This window comes from Hyaena hyaena, unplaced genomic scaffold (assembly GCF_003009895.1).
Source record: "Hyaena hyaena isolate Hyena2069 unplaced genomic scaffold, ASM300989v1 scaffold_915, whole genome shotgun sequence".
Taxonomy (NCBI): domain Eukaryota; kingdom Metazoa; phylum Chordata; class Mammalia; order Carnivora; family Hyaenidae; genus Hyaena; species Hyaena hyaena.
In genome coordinates, this window is record NW_024081550.1 from 727,733 (window position 1) to 749,310 (window position 21,578).

Consider the following 21,578-nt stretch of genomic DNA (forward strand, 5'->3'; position numbering starts at 1 on the left):
AAAAAAAAAGGTATGTGTGTGTCTGAAAAAAGCTGCAACATAAACTTGGCTTTCTGTTAAAATGCTTTTGGAAGACAGACCTTTAATTTTCTACCTCTAGGTTTCTCTACGAAATAGAAGTTACTTTACACTATAATATTAATTAACTTGAATCTAAATTTAAAAAAGATATTCTACATATACAATATTGCCATTGACAAATACATAGTTTTATTCCCTTTCTAAAAAGCCCTAATAATGCTGATAGGAATAACAACAATAAAAGAAATAGAATTTATTTTGGTTAAAGTTTTCAATTCATTGGGGTGCCTGGGTGGCTTAGTCGGTTAAGCGTCCGACTTTCGCTTAGGTCATGATCTCGCGGTTCGTGGGTTCGGGCCCCGCGGCGGGCTCTGTGCTGACTGCCAGCTCAGAGCCTGGAGCCTGTTTCAGAGTCTGTGACTCCCTCTCTCTCTGACCTTCCCCTGCTCATGCTGTCTCTCTCTCTCTCTTCTAGAAATAAATAAAACATTAAAAAAATTTTTTTCAATTAATATGAATGGTTGAGATTACACTAAGTAACAGGAACAGACTAATATCACTGTCTATGGGCTTTTGTATTCCAAAGAGAAAGCAGTATTGTCTTATAGTGGAGGCTTTATAGTAATGGTTTTATATATACATATACACTGTATAAATATATACAGTAGTGTTTTTCAGGCCTTCTTTTCTTTTTGCTCCTTTTCAGAACCCCTAAACAATCTTGAGACTTACTGAGAACTCCAAAAAACTTTTATGTGGGTTAGAACCATTAATATTTACTATGTTGGAAGTTGAAATTGAGAAATTTTAAAATACTTAGTGATTTTTTTGACGAGAGCAATGATGAATGTAAATTAAACTGCTAACAGAAATAATATCTTAATATTAATGTAAAAGTTAGTTCAAAGTACTGGATACCCTGAGAATTGCTGTGATAGGAAAAGCAAAATAAAGGGCAAATTTGGAGGTAAACTTTACTTGTCTTGGTTGATAGTCCTTGAGTTTGACAAGAAGTGATGAAATGTATGAAAATTTCAGTAATGCTAGCCTTATCTTCCTGAGCTTGCTTGTTTTACTTACTGGTTCATTCCTTTGTCTACTATACAAAAGATTTTTGTTTTTTGACCTGTGTAATCTATCTAGGTAGGTATTCTGTGTCTCATAAGAATATTTTTCTGTGCTTTATATTGAATTTATTACATTCTTAATTAAGAAAAGGAGAGAAAGAAATAAAACGGCAAATAGCAAAGATTCCTCACTTATGAAAAAAAGGGTCTTTACAATCATGTAATGTCCATATTTATTTAAAATGTTTTATTTTTTTAAATGCCTATTTAATTAAATATATAACTCAGTATTATTTCTTTAGCACCCTGATCCTATCTTAATCAATGTTGGAATATCCTCTAATATTTTTTGCCTAATTTTTGCTTTCTCATCATTGGATTCTAAGTATAGATAAAATTAAATGAAACTTCAAACCTACTTTATACTTATTTTCCATGACCATTTAGCTATTTGCATAGGTTCCATAAGAAACTGTTAAATTTTTTTTTTTTATCAGGGTGTAATTGTACAAATGGAAGAGCCAAGGTTTTGTCTGGAATGGCGGATTTGAAAACAATGCTCACTTAATCAGATAGGAACAGTCATTCTTCATTGATTAAGTTTGACTTTACTTATGCAAGCAATGCCTACAAAGCCCTGGCCTATTTCTTGGCTTAGAAAATCTAAGAATATTATATATTAAATAGATGTAACCTTGGTATATTTAGGGGACCTTGAGAAAATAGGAATTTACCCAAATCTATAGGTATTTCAGGTGAAATAAGGTGGAGAGCATTTCTTGGGCTTGGTTTCCTAGCCTCAGGTCAACAAATAATAGAGGGTTTTAAAAACCCAATTTGAGATTCCTTATGAAAACTTCCAGACACAATTTACTTTAGTATTTGTTCAAAATTGTATGGTTTTAGAGTTAACAAAGGAAACTTCAGGTGTCCTGTATGGTAAAATACCACTTTTACTGCATTTATGTAAACAACCAGGCAAATCTAATGGCACCAACCTTACTTTATAAGAATAATCATACTTTGCATTTATTATGCTAAAAAGAGGAAAGGAGACTGTCAGAAAAAATTGTGAGAGACTCCAAAATAGGCAAAAAACAAATAGCGGCTATCGTGACTACTCACTCATGTAGATTTTCTCATCTTTAACTGATATTACAACTCTGTTAGTTGTAGAAATCTGATAATAATGCAAATAATTCATGTCTGTATAAATGCAAAGTAGTGTCCTGTAGAATGCACCTGGTTCTTGCATTGATTTTGACAGACCAGTTTTGCATCTATTTGTAAATACATTTCAGAATTTCTTATTCCCTTTTGTACATCACTGCCTTTTGAATTCTTCTTCAAACCAATCATAACATTTTACTGGTCCCCATTAATTAATGAGTTAAGAATCTTTGACACATATTCATTTTCTGCCTATATGAGAATCACGATTCTACCTTCTTTTAAAAATTATTCCTTAATAATAGATAATAAGAGTTCTTTTTTTTTTACTTTATTTTTTTATTATTATTATTATTTTTTTTACAAATAGTTTATTGTCAAATTAGTTTCTACATAACACTCAGTGCTCATCCCCAAAGTGCCCTCCTTCATGCCCATCCCCCTCTCCCCCCCACATCCATCAGTCCTCAGTTTTTGTCAGCATTCAAGAGTCTCTCATGGTTTGCCTCTCTCCCTTTCCCCCACCATTTCCGCCCTTCTTCTCCCCCTTGGTCCTCTGTCAAGTTCCTCCTAATCCTCCTATACGTGCAAACATTTGGTATTTGTCCTTCTCTGCCTGACTTATTTCGCTCAGCATAACACCCTCAAGGTCCATCCATGTTGCTACACATGGCCAGATTTCATGATTTCTCATTGCCATGTAGTATTCCATGGTATAGATAAACCACATCTTCTTGATCCATTCGTCTGTTGATGGACACTTAGGCTCTTTCCATGTTTTAGCTATTGTGGAGAGTGCTGCTATGAACATTGGGGTCCATGTGCTCCTATGCCTCAGCATTTCTGTATCCCTTGGGTAAATTCCTAGCAGTGCTATTGCTGGGTCATAAGGGAGTTCTATTGTTAGTTTCCTGAGGAACCTCCACACTGTTTTCCAGAGGGGCTGTACCAGTTTACATTCCCACCAACAGTGCAGGAGGGTGCCCGTTTCTCCACATCCTCGCCAGCATCTAGAGTTCTCTGATTTGCTCATTTTAGCCACTCTGACTGGCGTGAGGTGGTATCTCAGTGTGGTTTTGATTTGTATTTCCCTGATGAGGAGGGATGCTGAGCATCGTTTCATGTGTCTGTTGGCCATCTGGATGTCCTCTTTGGAGAAGTGTCTGTTCATGTCTTCTGCCCATTTCTTCACTGGGTTGTTTGTTTTTCGGGCGTGGAGTTTGGTGAGTTCCTTATAAAGTCTGGATATTAACCCTTTATCTGATATGTCATTTGCAACTATCTTTTCCCATTCCGTTGGTTGCCTATTAATTTTCTGGGTTGTTTCCTTTGCTGTGCAGAAGCTTTTAATCTTGATGAGGTCCCAACAGTTTATTTTTGCTCTCGATTCCCTTGCTTTTGGGGATGTGTCAAGTAAGAAGTTGCTGCGGTGGAGGTCAAGGAGGTTGTTTCCTGCTTTCTCCTCTAGGGTGTTGATAGTTTCCTGTCTCACGTTCAGGTCCTTTATCCATTTTGAGTTGATTTTTGTGCATGGTGTGAGAAAATGATCTAGTTTCATTCTTCTGCATGTTGCTGTCCAGTTCTCCCAACACCATCTGTTAAAAAGGCTGTCTTTTTTCCATTGGATATTCTTTCCTGCTTTGTCAAAGATCAGTTGGCTGTATACTTTTGGGTCCAGATAATAAGAGTTCTAAAAACAATCTTACATATACAAAAACAGCAAATGATGCCATTGGTTGAAAAGATTCAGTACTTAGAAAACTCTAACCTCTTCTACAGCTCGACTGAAGGAGCTGCTAAAAGACTTCTGTCTGAAGTCATTACTAGTTCCCAAGAGAGGTGGGATTTCGAGTCAAATGTGAAATATAAGTAGAACAAGTTACTGGGAAAAGATCAACAGGTATAAATGACTGAAAAATAATACTTAATGGAACAAAGTAAAAAGACTCTGATCTTACTCCATAAAGTCCTAGAAAAATTACAGATTTAAATAACACATCAAGAAAAACATAAACTAATCTAGAAGGAAATATAGGTCAATATTTATTCCAATCTTCATATAGGGATATTTTTAAATATAGAAACACAGAAGAAATCATAGAGGGAAATTAATAGTTTGAACTATATATAAGTTTAAAGTAAAAAAAAAAAAAACTAAGTTAAAAAATAGATAACTAAAGTGTAATATGTTACTGAAAAGCATGATAGCCCTATTTGTAAAAAAAATAAAATAAAATAAAATAAACTATTTGTAAAAATAAATAAATAAAAAATAGAAAACATTTGACAATAAACTATTTGTAAAAATAAAAAAATAAAAAAAAAAGCATGGTAGCCAAAGATTTCCTACCTTTTGTATATAGAATACTTAAAATTCATTTAAAAACCCTACTAAAACTCTATATAAAAGAGTATAGAGGACAATAACAATTACAGAAGAAATACAATGTGCTAACATACATATGAAAATGTTCATCCCTAATATAATAAAAAAGAAAATTAAAATGACTCAAATAAATCAGAACTATACAATTAACAAGTTTGAAAAGTATGCAAAATAAATACGGCATGGTGAACGGTCAGCCTTCAACAGTTTAGTAAATTGATTCTGTCTAATTGCAAAGTAATTTGATGTATCTCTATAAGGCTTTACTATATACATCTATCTTTTGACTAAGCATTTTCCAATTTAATAATCCATCTTAAAGATTAAATAAGAAACTTGATTATAGACAGCTGTTATTTAAACTTGGAGAGACAAACAGAAACCAACCTAAATGTCCATAAATAGGAAATTCCCATGTAAATTATGACCACTTCATAGGATGGAATATTATTTACATTGGTTTACAGCTTTTGTCCCCCTTAATGTCTTGAACATTTACTCATACTAGTCTATCAACCTTGCTAAATACAGCTTTATTTTTTTTAAGACTGATGTATATTATTTCACTGAGTTGATGTATCATAATTTATGTAACCGTTGTTGCCCAGTCACGGGCATATAGATTATTTCCAGCTTTTAACTTTTGCAGGGAAAAATGATATTCCTTTAGGACTTCCACTGTTTCTAAGTAGATACATCACAAGGAAGCAATATTCATTCACTGAGCACCTATTCAGTGGCACATTAAATCCATTTTCTTATTTAATCTCCACAACAACCTTTTGTGAAATGGTTGTTTTTATGGATTTTACAGATGAGAAAACAGAGGTATAAAAGTGCTCAGAGAGATTAAGCAGTTTTCCCTAATCACAAAACTGATAAGACCTATTTAAGCCCAAATCATTTTTCCTATTTAGGCTGCTCTTAAACGGCCTTTCCCTGCTTGAGTCCATATTATTCCTGAACCTTTCCTACTTGTCTTCTTATTGTACCAGCCCCTTCCAATGGCTTCCATGTAATTTAGAGAGTCCTTAGGTCTTCAGCTTTTAAGTAGAATTCATTAAGAGACTTATGCAGGTCTTCAGTATCCTAAACTATTATTATACTACTTGGGGTGTATGACCATATATGCATTTTTTTAGCAATCCACGAAATTTACCAGGCTTTTAAAATAAGTTTGTATTTCCCAAAAGATTAAGAACCTATCCTCTGGAGCAGCCTCATGTGCTTGAGAGGTAGTTTCCAGGGTACCAACTTGGGTTGGTACCATTTGACTGTGTTTTATGCTGAGATATCCCCGCCAGCAAAAACAAATGAGAAGTTGCCAACATAAGACTTTCTACTCTTGCCAATGGCCTTGATCACTGTACATGCTATTGTGTTCCATGTTCCAATAAACTTCAACATCCTTCACTCTACTTTGGGATTTCATTGCCTCAGAAACTTGAAGCATCTGCCGGGGTGGAGAATGGTTAAGAAGGAGCCATGGGAGTTGACTACTGGCTCGACTGTTGAGACCCAAAAGAAATCATGCTCCCTTTGAATTAGAATTAATCCCTGCACTGTGGTTTTGCACCTGCAGTGACTCCATGCCTGACTCATGGGTTTTCTGGTGTCAGTTTTTTCGTCATTAGCTATCAGGTCTTTGATATAAAGGAGGAAACAATTCTTTTGTTCTTATTTATTCATTTCATTCAGCCAGGAACCTAACCTTGCACTCTTTCTGAGATTTCTCGTTCTACTCTGTGACACCAAATTTCGCAAAAAAGTGAGCATAAATTGAGACTAAATCTCTCTTGTTCAAATTTCTCCTTTCTCACTTCCTTGTTGGTCTTATTATGCCTTTGGCATATTGTTTGATTAAGCTGCTCTTCCAGTTAGAAGCTTAAAGCAATAAATTTCTTTGTCGTGCACGTTTTATTGGTATCTGTGCTTGTCACTGCAGTTATTCGACTTGGAAGTGTTGTCATTTATACTTTCTTATTACTAAGCACTAATATACAAACACTAATTCAGATTTTTCTATTTAACCTTTTTCTTTCCTCCAGCTCACCTTTCTTGTGCTATGCTTCACATATGAGTTCATACACTGGACACTTAACAACAACATGCTTATCTCTAGGGGTTGTCCTGTAATACTGCATATAAAATTAAAATCAGTTTTTCAGGTCAAGAGGAGGGCATAGCATTTAAGTTTTAGGAGTTTTAATTCATAAAAGCCAAGCTCTGTTATGTAATTTTTAATGTGTTCCTCAAGGCCATTGATTTTAGCAGCAGTTTGTTGAGTAAATACTTAATTTATATGTGGTGGACTTTCAGTTCAGGTATACCAGGTGATTGCCCAGGGGAGAAAATGTTTAAAAGCTTCTTAGTGTGTGGGTGTTTTAGGGCTATAATCAACCAAACATTCAGTAATTTGGGCAGCAAAACCAGAACGTTGGCAAGGCCTCAGCTTTGCTTAATAACTGCGCCTGTGCCACAGTTAAGAAAGAACGTTTACAAGAGGCCTCGGAGGAAACTCTAGGAGCCAGAAGAGTGGTGTTGGCAATTCAGTGTCCCTTGCTCCACTCATTCAAGTTTGCGCGGGATTTGAGGGAACACTGTTGGAGATTATGAAGAAACCATACCTTTGCTTAAACATATTCTATTCAGTATGGGTTGGTTGTTTATTTGTTTTCTTTAAATGTCCAATAGGAAATATACCTGAACTCTGTAAAGAGACAGATTTAAAATTGTGGACCTTCACTAGGAGGGTGAAGCCTCAAAAGATTAAATTCGGATCATCTGCAGAAAGTCTGTAGAAATGTTATGGGCCTCCATTTTGAGAGAAGCAATTTTCATCCCATGACAGGCTCCGTCTGATTTTAATGTAGTCAGTGAACTGGGAGGGAGCATTAAGGAGGCAATTAGCACCTCTCCTACTAATAGTAGCAAATACTTGAGTGGGTGTTGCTGGGAGGAACAGAACAGAGCAGAGCTGTGATAAAATACTATAATCCTCCTCTGGACTGACCAAACAAAAATATGTTTTTATTGGTAGGATTTATTTTTAATTTTAAACTTTGTTCATCTAGATATTATTTGGCTCATAGAAAAAGAAAGTAGAATTTATCTTTTTTTTTTTTTTTTATCTGCATGAACATACCATGATGACCATACATTTACTTTAAAAAATAATAAAAATACTTTTCTCATTCACCCATGGACGCAACATATCACCACTGCCCTGACACCCAATATCACCACTCCAAAGTCCAGCAAAGAACCCCCAGGTTTAATTCACCTACCAACGAGGGGAAAGCACCAGAGTCAATTACTCTGGTAATTTTCAACTAAAAATAGCATTAGCTCTACATATGTTTCTAGTGCCTAAGATTCTAAAATATTCTAAAGTTATCCTCAAAACTTTCCAGGATTATTGTTGGCCCTATTATTCATTTCTTTAGCAAATATTTAATATTCAATTTATTCATTCCACAGATGTTTACTGAGCATCTACCATATGCTAGCATTGGAGATACAACGGCAAAGTGACCAGAAAAGGTTCCTGCCTCATGGTTCAGTTTGTGCTTTATGAAACATATATTGTTTCATTTGAGTTTCTGGACACACCTACCTGACAAAGTGATTCTTGATGAGAGAGTGATAGCAAGAATGGAGATCACCACCCCACTCTGTAAGGATCCATGTAAGTGAAGAAACATAGCAGCAGCCTGTCCATGGAAGCGTCTAGTGTGGTCAGTCATATTACTACAGAGGTTATCCAGAAGTATTTGGCATATGGTCTATACTTTCTAGTCTGCGGTCTCAGGAACGTGTAATGTAGACTACTTAAAAATAAGGCTGTTGTGGGGCGCCTGGGTGGCTTAGTCGGTTAAGCGTCTGACTTTCGCTTAGGTCATGATCTCGTGGTTTGTGGGTTCGAGCACCGCATCGGGCTCTGTGCTGACTGCCAGCTCAGAGCCTGAAGCCTATTTCAGAGTCTGTATCTCCCTCTCTCTGTGACCCTCCCCTGCTCATGCTGTCTCTATCTCTCTCTCCTAGAAATAAATAAAAAAAAAAAAGGCTGTTGAATTAAAACTTGTTTTAGAGAAGTGAAGCTTGATTACTTTACAGACATACAGTAAGGTGAAACCAACAGCTTATAAAGTATTACTAATTTACCAGTTACAGAACAATGGATGGAATCCAGCTAATCTGAAGGACCACCTGAGGAAACATTTAAAAGTATGGATTCCTGGGTCTTCCCACAGATGAATTCAGTTTGAATCACTTGGGATGGAGTATAGGGCTCTGATTGGTCACTGTACAGCGAGAGGAAGGGGAAATACTTATTGAGTTGACAAAAATCCTTCCTAATCAAGGGAAGTTGGACATCTTGGGTTGGGCACTGCTGAGGAGGAGCACTTAATAGTTTGCATTCCAAAGTAGCACATTTTTATTATTGAACAATTGCGATATTCTTTAAAAAAATTTTTTTTTAATGTTTTGTTTATTTCTGAGACAGAGAGAGAGAGAGAGAGAGACAGAGACAGAATGAGCAGGGGAGGGTCAGAGAGAGAGGGAGACACAGAATCTGAAGCAGGCTCCAGGCTCTGAACTAGCTGTCAGCACAGAGCCCGACGCGGGGCTCGCACCCAGGAACCGTGAGATCATGACCTGAGCTGAAGTCAGACGCTTAACCAACTAGCCGCCCAGATGCCCTGAACAATTGCGATTTTCAAAAGGACAGGTCTGGATTAGGGGCATCCTGTTGTACAGCAAGGAGTATTGATGTACAAAGAGAAAATAAATACATTCTGCTAAGACAATGTACAGTCTGCATTGCACGTGCCTTCCAAGTTCTGTGAAACTCAGGATGGATCCGGAAAGGCTTATTCTATAACAATGTCTTTTGTTTCACCAATTTACTACATCGAAAGATCTTACATCTAAGATCTTTTAACATGTTTTTTGTTTGTTTGCTTGTTTGTTATCAGCCTTTTATCAAGTGACTATACTCAAGCGTACTTTATTAGACATTAAACAAAAATAACTAAAAGGAGACTCTGTCTTATGGAATTTCATATTTTTCATACTGATTTTCTTTTTCACACCAAGGGAGATTAGCCAGCAGAAAAACAACATTCCCTTCCTTCAAAATTGCTTAATCATTTTCATACTCAGAAATTCTAATTCTAAATCATGACTCAAATGTACAGATTCTTACTGAACTGTGTAGAAAGGCAGACAAACAAAGAAACAAACAAACCCCACCCTCTCCCCAAACCCTATTGGATTTGGCTTTTATACTTGGAGTTCCATTTTCTCTCAGGTTTTTTCTGCTATTACTCTCTTTCCTCACCTTGATTTCAACCCTGGTTGCATATTAGAATCATCTGGGGAGCTTCTGAGAAGTATAAATGCCCAAGCCTTCCACTTGGACCAATTAAATTAGAATCTTTGTAGATGAGATCAGATGTCATATATTCTAAAATTTCCTTGGTGATTCTGACAGCTGGTCCATGCTCACAACTCCTCTTTAACCCAAAGGGGGTTCTATCCCTTCCCATGAAGTCCATGCCTCGTCCTTTCCCATCCATGTATATGAGGTTCCCCCCTACCAGAATACCCTTTCTACTCCAATCCTCATGTCCTCACCACACCCATCCCTCAAGATCCAGTTCAGATGCTATCTCTTTCATTAACTCATTCTTGAATGACTTAGGTCCAAAGTAAATTGTGCCTCCTCTCAATTCTCCAGACCTTTTTCTGTCCCTCTCAGCTCATTTGCTAGGTTGTCATTTCTGTGCATATTATATCCTCCCACCCACCCATCAATTAACCTGTAAGCTTTTTAAGGGCAAGAAACCCACCTTTCTGATTCATTTTCATACCTCACAGTGTCCAGCAGCTACTCAGTAAACATCAGATGAGGAAAAGGAGGATGAATGGAAGGGATGCCTGGGTGATGCAGTCACGTAAGCATCTGATTCTTGATTTCAGCTCACATCATGGTCTCGTGGTTTGCGAGTGCCGCAATCAGGCTCTGTGCTGACAGCACAGAGCTTGCTTGGGATTCTCTCTCTCCCTTTCTTTCTACCCCTCCTCTGAACATGCTCTCTCAAAATGAATAAAATTTTTTTTTTAAAAAAAGGATATGGTAGGAAAATTGAAGAGGCAATATTCATCAAGCTCACCTTTTTCTCTATACTCGTCCAGCACTGGTTCATATTCTCTCTCTCTCTTTCCTGAAGGTTGGGGTGAAGTGAGACTTCTCAGCTACTTTTTCAAACAGATACGCATTCTCTAAGTTTTGTCTTTGCCCGAATGATCAGGTAGTTGCAATATTAAAAACTTCAACTCAGAAACTTGCTAACCACAGCAGGACCCCTACTCTAGTCTTCTTGGCTTTTCACCTGGATTATTGTTATGCTACCATCTTCTTTAGTTTGCCCTCCTGAGTCTGTCCTAGTCTACACACTCTCCTCCCTTTAAAACATAACTTCCATTCTGTTATTTCCCTACAAGAGCTTTGGTGTATCCCCATTTGCTACCAAGTCCAGTCCGAGATACTCAACAGCGCTGCATTCAAGCCTTTCTATGCTTAATTCCCATGACAATCCTTCTTCAAGCCAATATGTCGGCCAAATTGAACTATTGAGGTATTCCTCTGTCTGTTTTACCCCCATCAACTTTATCTTTGCTAACAGGGGTCACTCCTGGTATTGTCTGCCTCACCATCTCTGTGAGTTCAACTCCTAATCATTCTTCAAGACCAGTTTAAAGATTACCTCCTCTATTATCACCTAACCATCCCCAACACTGTCTTCTACCATCCCCTCCCCACTGGCTTCTACCCCAGATCAATAATTCTTCTCCTCTTCCATGGAGTTCCCAAAGCATTTCTCCTTTTGCAAGATATCACTTTCTGCCTTACACTTACCTTTTTTATAAGCATGTATTATTTGTCATATGTCTGTTTCCCTAAAACTATTATAAGGTTAATAAAGGGCAAGGGTTGAACTCTTGCTCATCTTTATATTCCCTATGGTGTCTCATAGTATTTACATTTAAGCTCCATTACTAGTTTCTGCTAATACTGAACTATGTGACTTTGAGTAAGTAATTGAACATGTTTGAGTCAATTTACTCATAAATCAAAAACACATTCTAATTCAACAGTCTTAATTTGAGATGGTTTAAATTACATATTCCTGGGTTTGTACAGGAAAACTTAAAAACACACACCAAAATTAAGATTTCCATATAACCTTTACAAAACCTAAAATTACAACTGCAAGAGCTGTTTCCACTGACAAATTCCTGCAATTTTTCTCTTGACTTATTTGGATCAATATAGAATGAGGTGGTTATTCCCATTCTGGCTATCATTGCTGTATCAAGTATCAGTGACCTAATCTGCTTCTCAACTTTTACTTAGTCTAGGATTAGTTTTGTATGTTGGGAGGGAATCATTCAATCAATCATTTATTCCACAAATACTTATTAAGTGTCTATTAACCAAGCATTTTTCCAGGTGATGTGCTCTCACATTTACTGAATCAAAGAGGGAAGAGGAGAAAAGCTGGTGACATTAAGGAATTGTTTTCTTATTTTTAATTGTTCGATACAATCTGTCTCTCCAGTTAGTACATCAGGGAGGTTTTAGACCACCTAGGTTATTCTAAGACTCAAGGAAACTCTCCCATGGTTAATGCTTCCTAAAAGCAAAAGAAAAATGCCTATTTTTAAAAAATTTGTCCTGATACTGTAGGGAGTGAGTGCAAAGTGCTTCCACTCAATCCTTCTAAAGATAATACACTGGAAACATTTTGGTGGGTGTGAATCACTCAGACAAGCATTCTTCACTCAAAAATAGAAACTAACTTTATTTGTTCCAGATGTTATACAGCTGCAGGGAAGTTAAAGCCAGTGGTCCTGTTTTCAATGCAACCAAACTCTTATTGCATTTGGAATTTCTTAACCAATGAACTCATATTACTTGTTCTAAGACCTGCACAATTTTCTTTTTTCCACTGTTACCATTCACAAACAACTATGTTTCGTGGGAACCACTTTTCAGAATTAATGAGTCTACATCTGTCTTGTGCAAAGGAAAGACATCCTGTTTATCACAGTTTCCACCTTTCATTTATCTTGACCTTTTAAAATTTTAGGCATAAAATATTTCAAAGAGATTACTTGAAGGAAAGAAAAAGGAGAGTTGAGGTGCATTGTTCTTACAATATTTTAGAGCACATTTTGGAATCATAAGTTATGGTGGTTATTTTAGGAAGAATTTCAAATAAAATTATCCATAACAATATTGAGTGTAAAAATGTGTCTTCTTATCACTGTGCGTTTGTAATTTAAAAAACCTGACAACCCATTTTTTGATTCTCCTGTAGGCCTGTCTATAACAGATGCTGTATGGGTGCATGAAATACAAAAGGATCATGGCTCTTTGAAGGTAAGTTATTATGTAGAAGAAATACATGATAATTTCGTATCTAGTCCATAAAGATCAAAATTTTTGTGTTATATTTTGTTTGAAAACAAGAGTGCCAAATCTCTTGAGATTATTGTCTTTATATGGAGAAGCTTTTCTCAAATTGTGGTCCCTAGATCAGCTGTAGCAAAATCACACTGGCTGCCTGTGAAAATATGTATGTCTGGGACCAGCGGAGTCAGAATCTCAGAGACGTGGGGCAGTAAAGGGACCCTACCGATCAGAGAACAGCAACAACAACACTCATATCTTCCATTGTGAACTGGAAAATTCCTGAGAAGGTAAGTGAATTTCTCAAGGTCGGGCAGTCAGGTAATAGTAAAGTAAGGCATAGAATTTTGTTTATTGATGCTGGAACCAGCATTCTTTTCCAGTAGGTCAGCTATTAATTTTTATCTTCCAAAAGATAAGATTAAAAGAAAAATTAAATAAATATAAGCATCTAAATATTATCATGTGTCCCACCCAACAATTGTTTTATAATTAATTCTTTGAATAATTCTTTCTTCTCATCACTAATTAACTCAACCCTTGTTCCTTCTCCAGGATTTGGAAATAGCTTTCCTTCAGACTCATCATGAATCTTCTGAATTCTAATCAAATTATAATCAAAGTCTTCCTCCTCCAAGGAGGAAAATGTTATATTTCATGTATTGGTGACTCAATCTTAGAAGTCTCATGATTAGTTATTTTAGGAAATGATTGTTTTAGTTATTTAAACCATGTTCGAGTGAAAATTTGTATTCAATAATGATTCCACAAAGACTATAAAAACTATAACTCATGACATACATTCTTGAAATATGTATATGCTGTTAGTTAAAACAGACCCTTAAAGTAGTTCAAGTGTGATATCATTCAAAACTGTTTCAAAAATTTACTTCACACGTCTTAATGAAGCTATTAATAATTTTATATCTTTAGCCCTCTCAAAGTCTCTGTGAATGTAATTTGTAAGTTTCCTGTACTTTGCCTCAATTTTGACACTTTTGTGATAAGGAAAGAGGCACCGCTAGAGAGAAGGTGTGTTGGTATTCATAGATTCATAATAAGTATGGCCCCAATGATTTTCAGGTTCAGTCCTTCATTTACTAATGAGAAACTTGAGATGAAAAAAAATAATGGCCTTTTTAAAAAATTTTATTTACTTAGGTAATCTCTACATCCCATGTGGGGGTCAAACTCACAACTTGAAGGTCAAACATTGTATGTTCCTCCTACTGAGCCAGCCAGGTGACCCAAGAGAAATGTTCTTTTGAAGAAGATAGTTTTGTGTCAGAAACGCCAGTTGTCCACGCAATTCTCTCTTCTCCCTTTTCCAGAACTTCTGATTTCAGCTAAGTGTTGGACCACCTGAATCAAGATTACATTTCCCAGCCTTCCATGTAGATAGATACAGCCATGTGACTAAGCTCTTGTCATGGAATGAACATAAGTGAACCTTTGTATAGTAACTTTTGGAAAACTTCCTTAAAAGGTAATGAGGGGGGATGTCTTTTGCAGCCTCTAAACTCCCTCCATGAATTCTGTCTGAAAGGTGGTTGTTTTGGCTGGATTTCTGTTTTGGCCCATGAGGACGAAGTCCACCTTTGCCCATAGACCGTGGAGCTGGCATTCTAGCTTTGAAGTCACACTATCTAGACTCACACATGAGAGACAAAGAAGTTTCTATTCTGTTTAAGTCATTGCGTTGGGATTTCTGATATTTGGAGCTAATTCTGATAGCAGACAACAATCCATTTTATTACTACAGCATTTCATTTATTCATTATTTTAGCACACAGTTATTGAGCACTTTATAGGAGCAAAAATCATTTTATTTTTTATTTTAAATTCCTGAAAAGTCTTGGAAAAGTTTTTAGAACCAGACTCACATTTTCCTTTGGTCCATCCTTGCCCCTAACCCAGGAATATTATACAATTCCTATTTCTTTCACTATGAAGGAATATTTTTCTTGACTTAGATTTTAGACTGATGCTGTCTGTCATATGAGTAACATGTTTTCCAAAAGTTAAAAACAAAATGCCTAAGCAACTCAAGCCCGTATGACTTTAAATTTCAACTTCGCGCCCAAAATATGACAAGTCATGATTAAAAGTCATGATGCAAATACAGTCTTTGAAAATATGCAAGATGTAAATATTTGTCCTTGAGCACATTCAAAATACCATGGGACATGTCTTTAAAATATTCAAATAAAATATATTTTCTAAGTTACCACTTAGGAATGCACTGAGGGCAATACTGTTTTCAGTGTTAGTCACATTTAAAAAGGGATGTTAGAATTCTGGGAACATTTGTGAGGTGAGAATCTCCCTTCTGTAAATGATTCATCTTTCCATTTAGAGCAAAAAGTACTGGATATCCACAGGATCAGAGCACACAAATGCAGTGCTCACTGGCTCCTTGATCTAATTTTGCTGGTAGGCATGGAGAAGCATTCTCACTTGTGAGTCCTATTTAAATTCTCCCAAATTCTTCCTTATTGATTTCTGATAATTTATTAAGTTTGAAGTTCTTTTCTTTAAGAATAATGCATGTTCTACATTTCAACATAGTCTTTTATTTCTAGACTTAAATACGGGGGTGTCAAATATTTAATAAATATTTGTAATAATGGAAAAAATGCAACAAAATTTGAAGGGATATATAAATGAAAAGCAGTCTTACCTTTGGATCCACATTGAGAATTTTTCTGTCTCTTTTGTATTTGAAAAGTAAGCCTTCAAGATTATCAGCAATCACTTGATAATTGGGAGTTGAATTCCAAACAGCAAAATGATTGTCCCAGTTGTAAAAGCTAGAAAAATAAATATCTATTAGAAATGTATATGTACGATACAATATGTTGACAAATATATTTGAGAAAATATCTGAGGCAATTCAGTTTCAAGATAAATGAATTGGAATAGTTTGTATAACCATGTAAGACACATGTGTGGTTAAAATTCTTGCAGAAGAGGGGATCCGGGGTAGCTCGGTTAAGCATCTGACTCTTGAGCTCAGCTCAGGTTATGATCTCACAGTTTGTGGGATTGAGCCCCACCCTGGGCTCTGCGCTAATCTGTGGAGCCTGCTGGAGATTCTCTCTCCCTCTCCCTCTGCCCCTCCCCTGCCTGCATTGTCTCACACAAAAATAAATTTAAAAAATTATTGCAGAAGAGATTAGATTGGGTCATTCTCAAATCATTTAAATACATATTTATGACTATGTTGTGTAATGTCCTCATTTGGACACTCTAGGCACTAGGTTCCTATTCCTGTGTTGTATTCCCCAGAAAGTCAAGGAGAAAATTGATGCAATCTGAAGCTATTTCTTCCAGCTCAGATTCTTCAGGGTTTTAAGAGTATTCAGGGTATTAAGAGACTGTTTACTGGAAGGAAAGGCAGGCTAAGTCACCTCTTTTTATTCAAAACAAATTAATTCTTTTCTTTCAGGCTTTATTTTTTAATAATATGTTTCCGAGGAAGCGAGGAAACTATGTGATTTTGAGAGGTTACTGCAGGCCAGACATGATGTGATGTCTTCTATCATAACACCCATATGAAGCTGCTCTTATTTCATAGACAAGGCAAATAGACTAGGAGAGGTCAGCTGGGAGGGTGAAGGCCCTGTGACAAACATATCACAGGGCTAATATTTCAACCCAGATCTATGTTTCAAAGCACATGCATGTTTTTTCTACTGTTAAACATTGCCTGCATTTTATCTGATTCCTATTTTGTTTTTTGGTTGATCTGTGAAAACCTCCCATTTTTCTCATGCCTTTCTTTATATCTCCTTGTCAAAAATTATCATTATACTTAAGATGAGTTGTAAGAATTCGCAATATATTATTTTTACATATCTTATTCCTATTAGCACATTTCTAATAGTATGTTAATGTGTTCAAATACTAACATGTTTTTCATATGTCTAATATTATCCTATATCTGGGTTGTTTTGTCCTTTATTATCCCCCTTACTCATTGATTAAACTCACTGTGAATTATGGTGTTTTCTGAGGCATTAATTTTTGTGCTATTACCTAAAAATGTAGTGTTTACCCTCAAATTTTTCAATTCTTAGAAAGGACTCACTACATTGATCATATATTTATATTACTGGGTGCATATTAATGAGAACTATTTTCTCTCTTCCCCTACTACTTTTAATAGTATGTTTCCGAAGCACTGAGTTAGGAAATGTGGTTTTCTATCTTTGTCTGTTCTGTCTGTCCTCCCCAAGAGAGCAAGAATGACTATTTGATTGGTAAAAGGAGGAAAGATGCTGAGCATTCATGGCTTTCTATGTCCTTACTTTAGCTGCCCTTCAAAGGTGAAGTTTATCATGGGAGGCTCGGCCCTCAATAGGGTGATGGTAAGGCAGCAGCCTACAGCCTACAGCACATTCAATATAGTGGGGAAGGTATTAGGAGCCAATCTGACTATGCACCCAAGCTATATTCGCAAATTCTGCTTAATTCTCAAATTCTCACATCTGCATAAGTAAGAAGATAATCTGACCTCCACCTAACTGGCTATTTGGTTAAAAGATTGCTAGGTTGGAATAGGGGACATGGGTGTGCTTGTAAATCTCGTATATGTCTCTCTAAATAATTATGAGATATATAGATATGGATAATCCCAGTAAAATGCTTGAGTCATAGCTGTGCTTAGAGTGGCATGATTTATATCACACATTTCCATCTTCTTGCTCAGATCTCAAATTAAAAGCCTTATTAAAGTTCAGGCAGTATGTATGTGTGTGTGTGTATATATATATATACACATATATATATTCTTTTATTCTTATGTGTCTCTAACTCTCAAAATAAATAAATAAACTTTTAAAAAAGTTAATTTGTATAGCAGGTGGTATTTTTGATGAACAATTTACATTGTTTGTTAATACTTTGGTTCTTCTAGGCAAGGATTGGAAACAGGTTTCATTTCCCATGCCAATTTTAAGAGCTGGTATTTATTAGTATTTAGTATTATTTATTAGTATTTAATAAGAACTTAAATAAGTGTTAAATAAGTATTACATAAGCATTTAATAAGTAGTATTTCATAAGTATTTAATAATTAGTACTGAATAATTACCATGTGCTGGGTACAGTACTCAGCCTAATGAATATATTATCTCATTTAATCTTTTCACCAACCCCATGAAATAGATACAAAAATACATGCAGAGCCCAAGTAATCCTAAAGTGTACTTGTAAGTGAAAATGAAGGATTGGATTTGAAGGATACTGAAAAGTGGATTTGATTTTATGAGGGGGATGTCAACAAGACAGCAGCCACGAATTACTCTCATATTTCTGGTTTGGAATCCTAAGTGGAAAGAATTATTTACCAGAATATAAAATACAAGAGTAGGAACAAATCACAGGAGTTGGAGGAAGGGAGAAGGTTCAGTTTAGGATGTGTTGAACTTGTAATCCCCATGAAACATGGAAGAAAGTGAAAGCAAAGGTCTTTGTGCTTTTACCGCCATTCTTCTAATACCTCCATTCCTGACACATGGTAGGTGCTGAATGCACGTTAACTGAATAAATACATAATAGATGAGTTTTTGAATTTCACAGAGTTTCCTAAGATGAAGTAACAGATCTGAAAGTATCAGTGGTAATCATTCAAAGAGGTGGCTGAGATGGACAAAGGAGGCCATAGAGACAACAATGAAATCGGCACCATCAATCTTATAGGGAAGGAAAGGAATCAGCAAGGGAGAGTAAAAAACTGTCATCTGAAGTATAAGAAAGAACCCAGATAAAGTTATTTTGTTGCAAACCCGAAGAGAGGAGAATATATGAAGAAAGAGCACTTGAAGAAAGACGACAGTGTCAATGCTTCTAAAATTAGACGAGCTATGAAAGAATCCATGGGGATTTGTACTTGAAAGGATACTACAGGAGGAGCAGTTGTAATAAAGTGGTGGGAACAAAATTCAGGTCAGAGAATTTAAGGGATAAGAACAGATTACAAAATAAAAATAATTTCTTTAAGAATTTAGTTGTGATGCCAACAAGATAACTAGGATAGTGCTAGAGACCGAAATACAAAGTTAAGGGATCTCTCTTTTGCTCTTAAGTTGGAATATGAAGACAGAACAGTAGTACCCTGAAGAAACAAGAGATGTAAAAAGGCATTGCCATTAAAAAAAAACATATCTGAGACGATGTATTAATATGCACCAGCACCAAGGTATTCTTTTATTCATGTCGGCTAATTTGATTTCAGTAAGCTCCCTGCCTGTTACTTGTTACTAGTCCTATTATATAGATGACAAACCTGAAGCTGAGGGAAGATAATTACATTTTTAAGTTTATATATTACTTGATACTAGAATACAGTCTTGAATCCAGACTATAACTGCTCTTAATTTTTTTTAAAAAAATTATTGTAGTAAGAACACTTAGCAGGGGATTTACCCTGTTAATTTTTAAGTGTATAGAACATTAACTACAGGTACAATGACTACAGGTATAATTTGGTACAGCATATGTCTATAGTTTATTCATCTTGCTTACCTGAAACTTTATACCCAGGGATTATTAACTCCCTAATTTCTCATTCCCCCAGCTCCAAGCAACTACCATTCTACTCATTAAGTCTATTAATATGACTGTTTAGATACCTCATATAAGAGAAATAATACAGTATTTGTCTTTCTGTGACTGGCTTATTTCACTTTGCATAATGTCCTTAAGGTTTATCCATGTTATTGAAAAGAAGAATTTCTTTCTTTTTTAAGGCTGAATAAATATTCCATTGTATGTATATACCACATTTTCTTTATACATTGATATGCGCACATACAGTTAGGTAGTTTCCACATCTTTGAATAGTTTCTTTTGGACTGAAGATAGTTGGGTATTTTTGTTTTGGTTTGGTTTTTTGCTTGTTTGCTTTTTGTTTTTAGATGCATTAGATGTCTTTTTACTTGGCAGTTTAATCCATTTACACTTAAATTAGCAATAGGAAAAAGAGTTTACTTCTGGCATTTTATTAATTGTTTTCTGGTGGTCTTGGAGTCTTTTGCTTGTCTTTTCCTTTCTTACTGTCTTTGTTTGTGTTTTGTTGATTTTTTTTATTGATGTGGTTTGAATACTTCTTTTTTCTTTTGTGTATCTTCTGTAAGTATTATTTTGTAGTTACCTTGGGGTTCATAATATCTTGCAGTTGTAATAGTCAATTTTAAACAGGCAATAACTTAAGTTCAATCACATACATAAAATCTACATTTTAACCTCTCTCTTCATGCACTTTGTATTATTGTTGTCATGGTTTACATCTATTCATAATGTGTTATCTTTTAATGTTTTTTTTTAGTTCTATTTTAGCTTTTAACTTTTCTAGTAGAATTAAGAATGATTTACCCACTGCCATGCCAGCAGTATAGACTCTGTATTTGTTTATATATTACCTTTAGAAATGAGTTCCCTACTTTCATGCTTTTGTATTTTATTTAGAAACCTTTCATTTCAACCTGAGGGACTCCCGTTAGCATTTCTTGTAAGCAGAGTGATGAACTCTCTCAGCTTTTCTCTGTATGGATAAATCTTTATCTCCCTTCATTTTTGAATGACAGTTTTTCTGAGTATGGTTTACTACTTTTTTTGTTTGTTTGTTTGTTTTTGTTTTGTTTTGTTTTGTTTTTCCTTTAGCACTCTGAATATATTATACCATTCCCTTCTGGCCTGCAGGGCTTCTGCTGAAAATGTGCTGATTGTTTTATGGGAAAGGGAGTTTCTTGGAGGTGACAAGTCACATTTCTCTTTTTTCATTCAAAATCCTCTGTCTTTGACTTTTGACAATCTGATTATAATATGTCTTGATATGCATTTATTTGGATTTATCTAATTGATATTCTTTCAGCTTTTTGGATCTGGATGTCCATTTCCTTCCCCAGATTTGGAAAGTTTTCAGCCACTATTTCTTGAATAAATTTTCAGATCTTTTATCTCTCTTCTTATGCGAATCCAAAAATTCATAAATTGGTCCCTTGATGGTATCCATCAAGTCGCTTAAGGTTTCTTCATTCTTTTATACTCTGTTTTCTTTTTACTCCTCTGACTTAATTATTTCCAATAATCTGTCTTTGAGTCCACTGATCCTTTCTTCTGTTTGCTCTAGTGTAATGTTAGACAAGTAGACAACACCCACAGCTGCCTGCTCCTCTCTGGGGAAGGAAATGTTGGAAGAGGACTTACAGAAGTCTAAAATGACATTTTTTTGGTTCAATTAATCTGTTCTTTATCTCCATGGTTCCTGTTTTGTACTTTTTAATATTTTCTGTCTCTTTGTTGAATTTCTCCTTTGTCCATTCATTGTTCTCTTGACCCCAGGGAGCATCTTTATGACAATTATTTTGAATTCTCTTTCAGGTAAATCATATTACTTCATTTCTTTAGGGTCAGTGTCTGGAGATTTATTTTGCTTTTTTTTTTTTGG

The 21,578-nt window shown here is 35.6% G+C and overlaps 1 long non-coding RNA gene across 1 annotated transcript in view; it reads right to left on the reverse strand.

Moving 5' to 3' along the window:
• The window catches only part of LOC120222861, a 19,182-nt gene extending 3,250 nt beyond the window's left edge, over nucleotides 1-15,932 (reverse strand). The window contains exon 1 of the long non-coding RNA XR_005526129.1: nucleotides 15,807-15,932. This is a non-coding gene — a long non-coding RNA (uncharacterized LOC120222861). The remainder of the gene's footprint in view (nucleotides 1-15,806) is intronic.
• Between the last annotated feature and the right edge of the window lie 5,646 nt (nucleotides 15,933-21,578).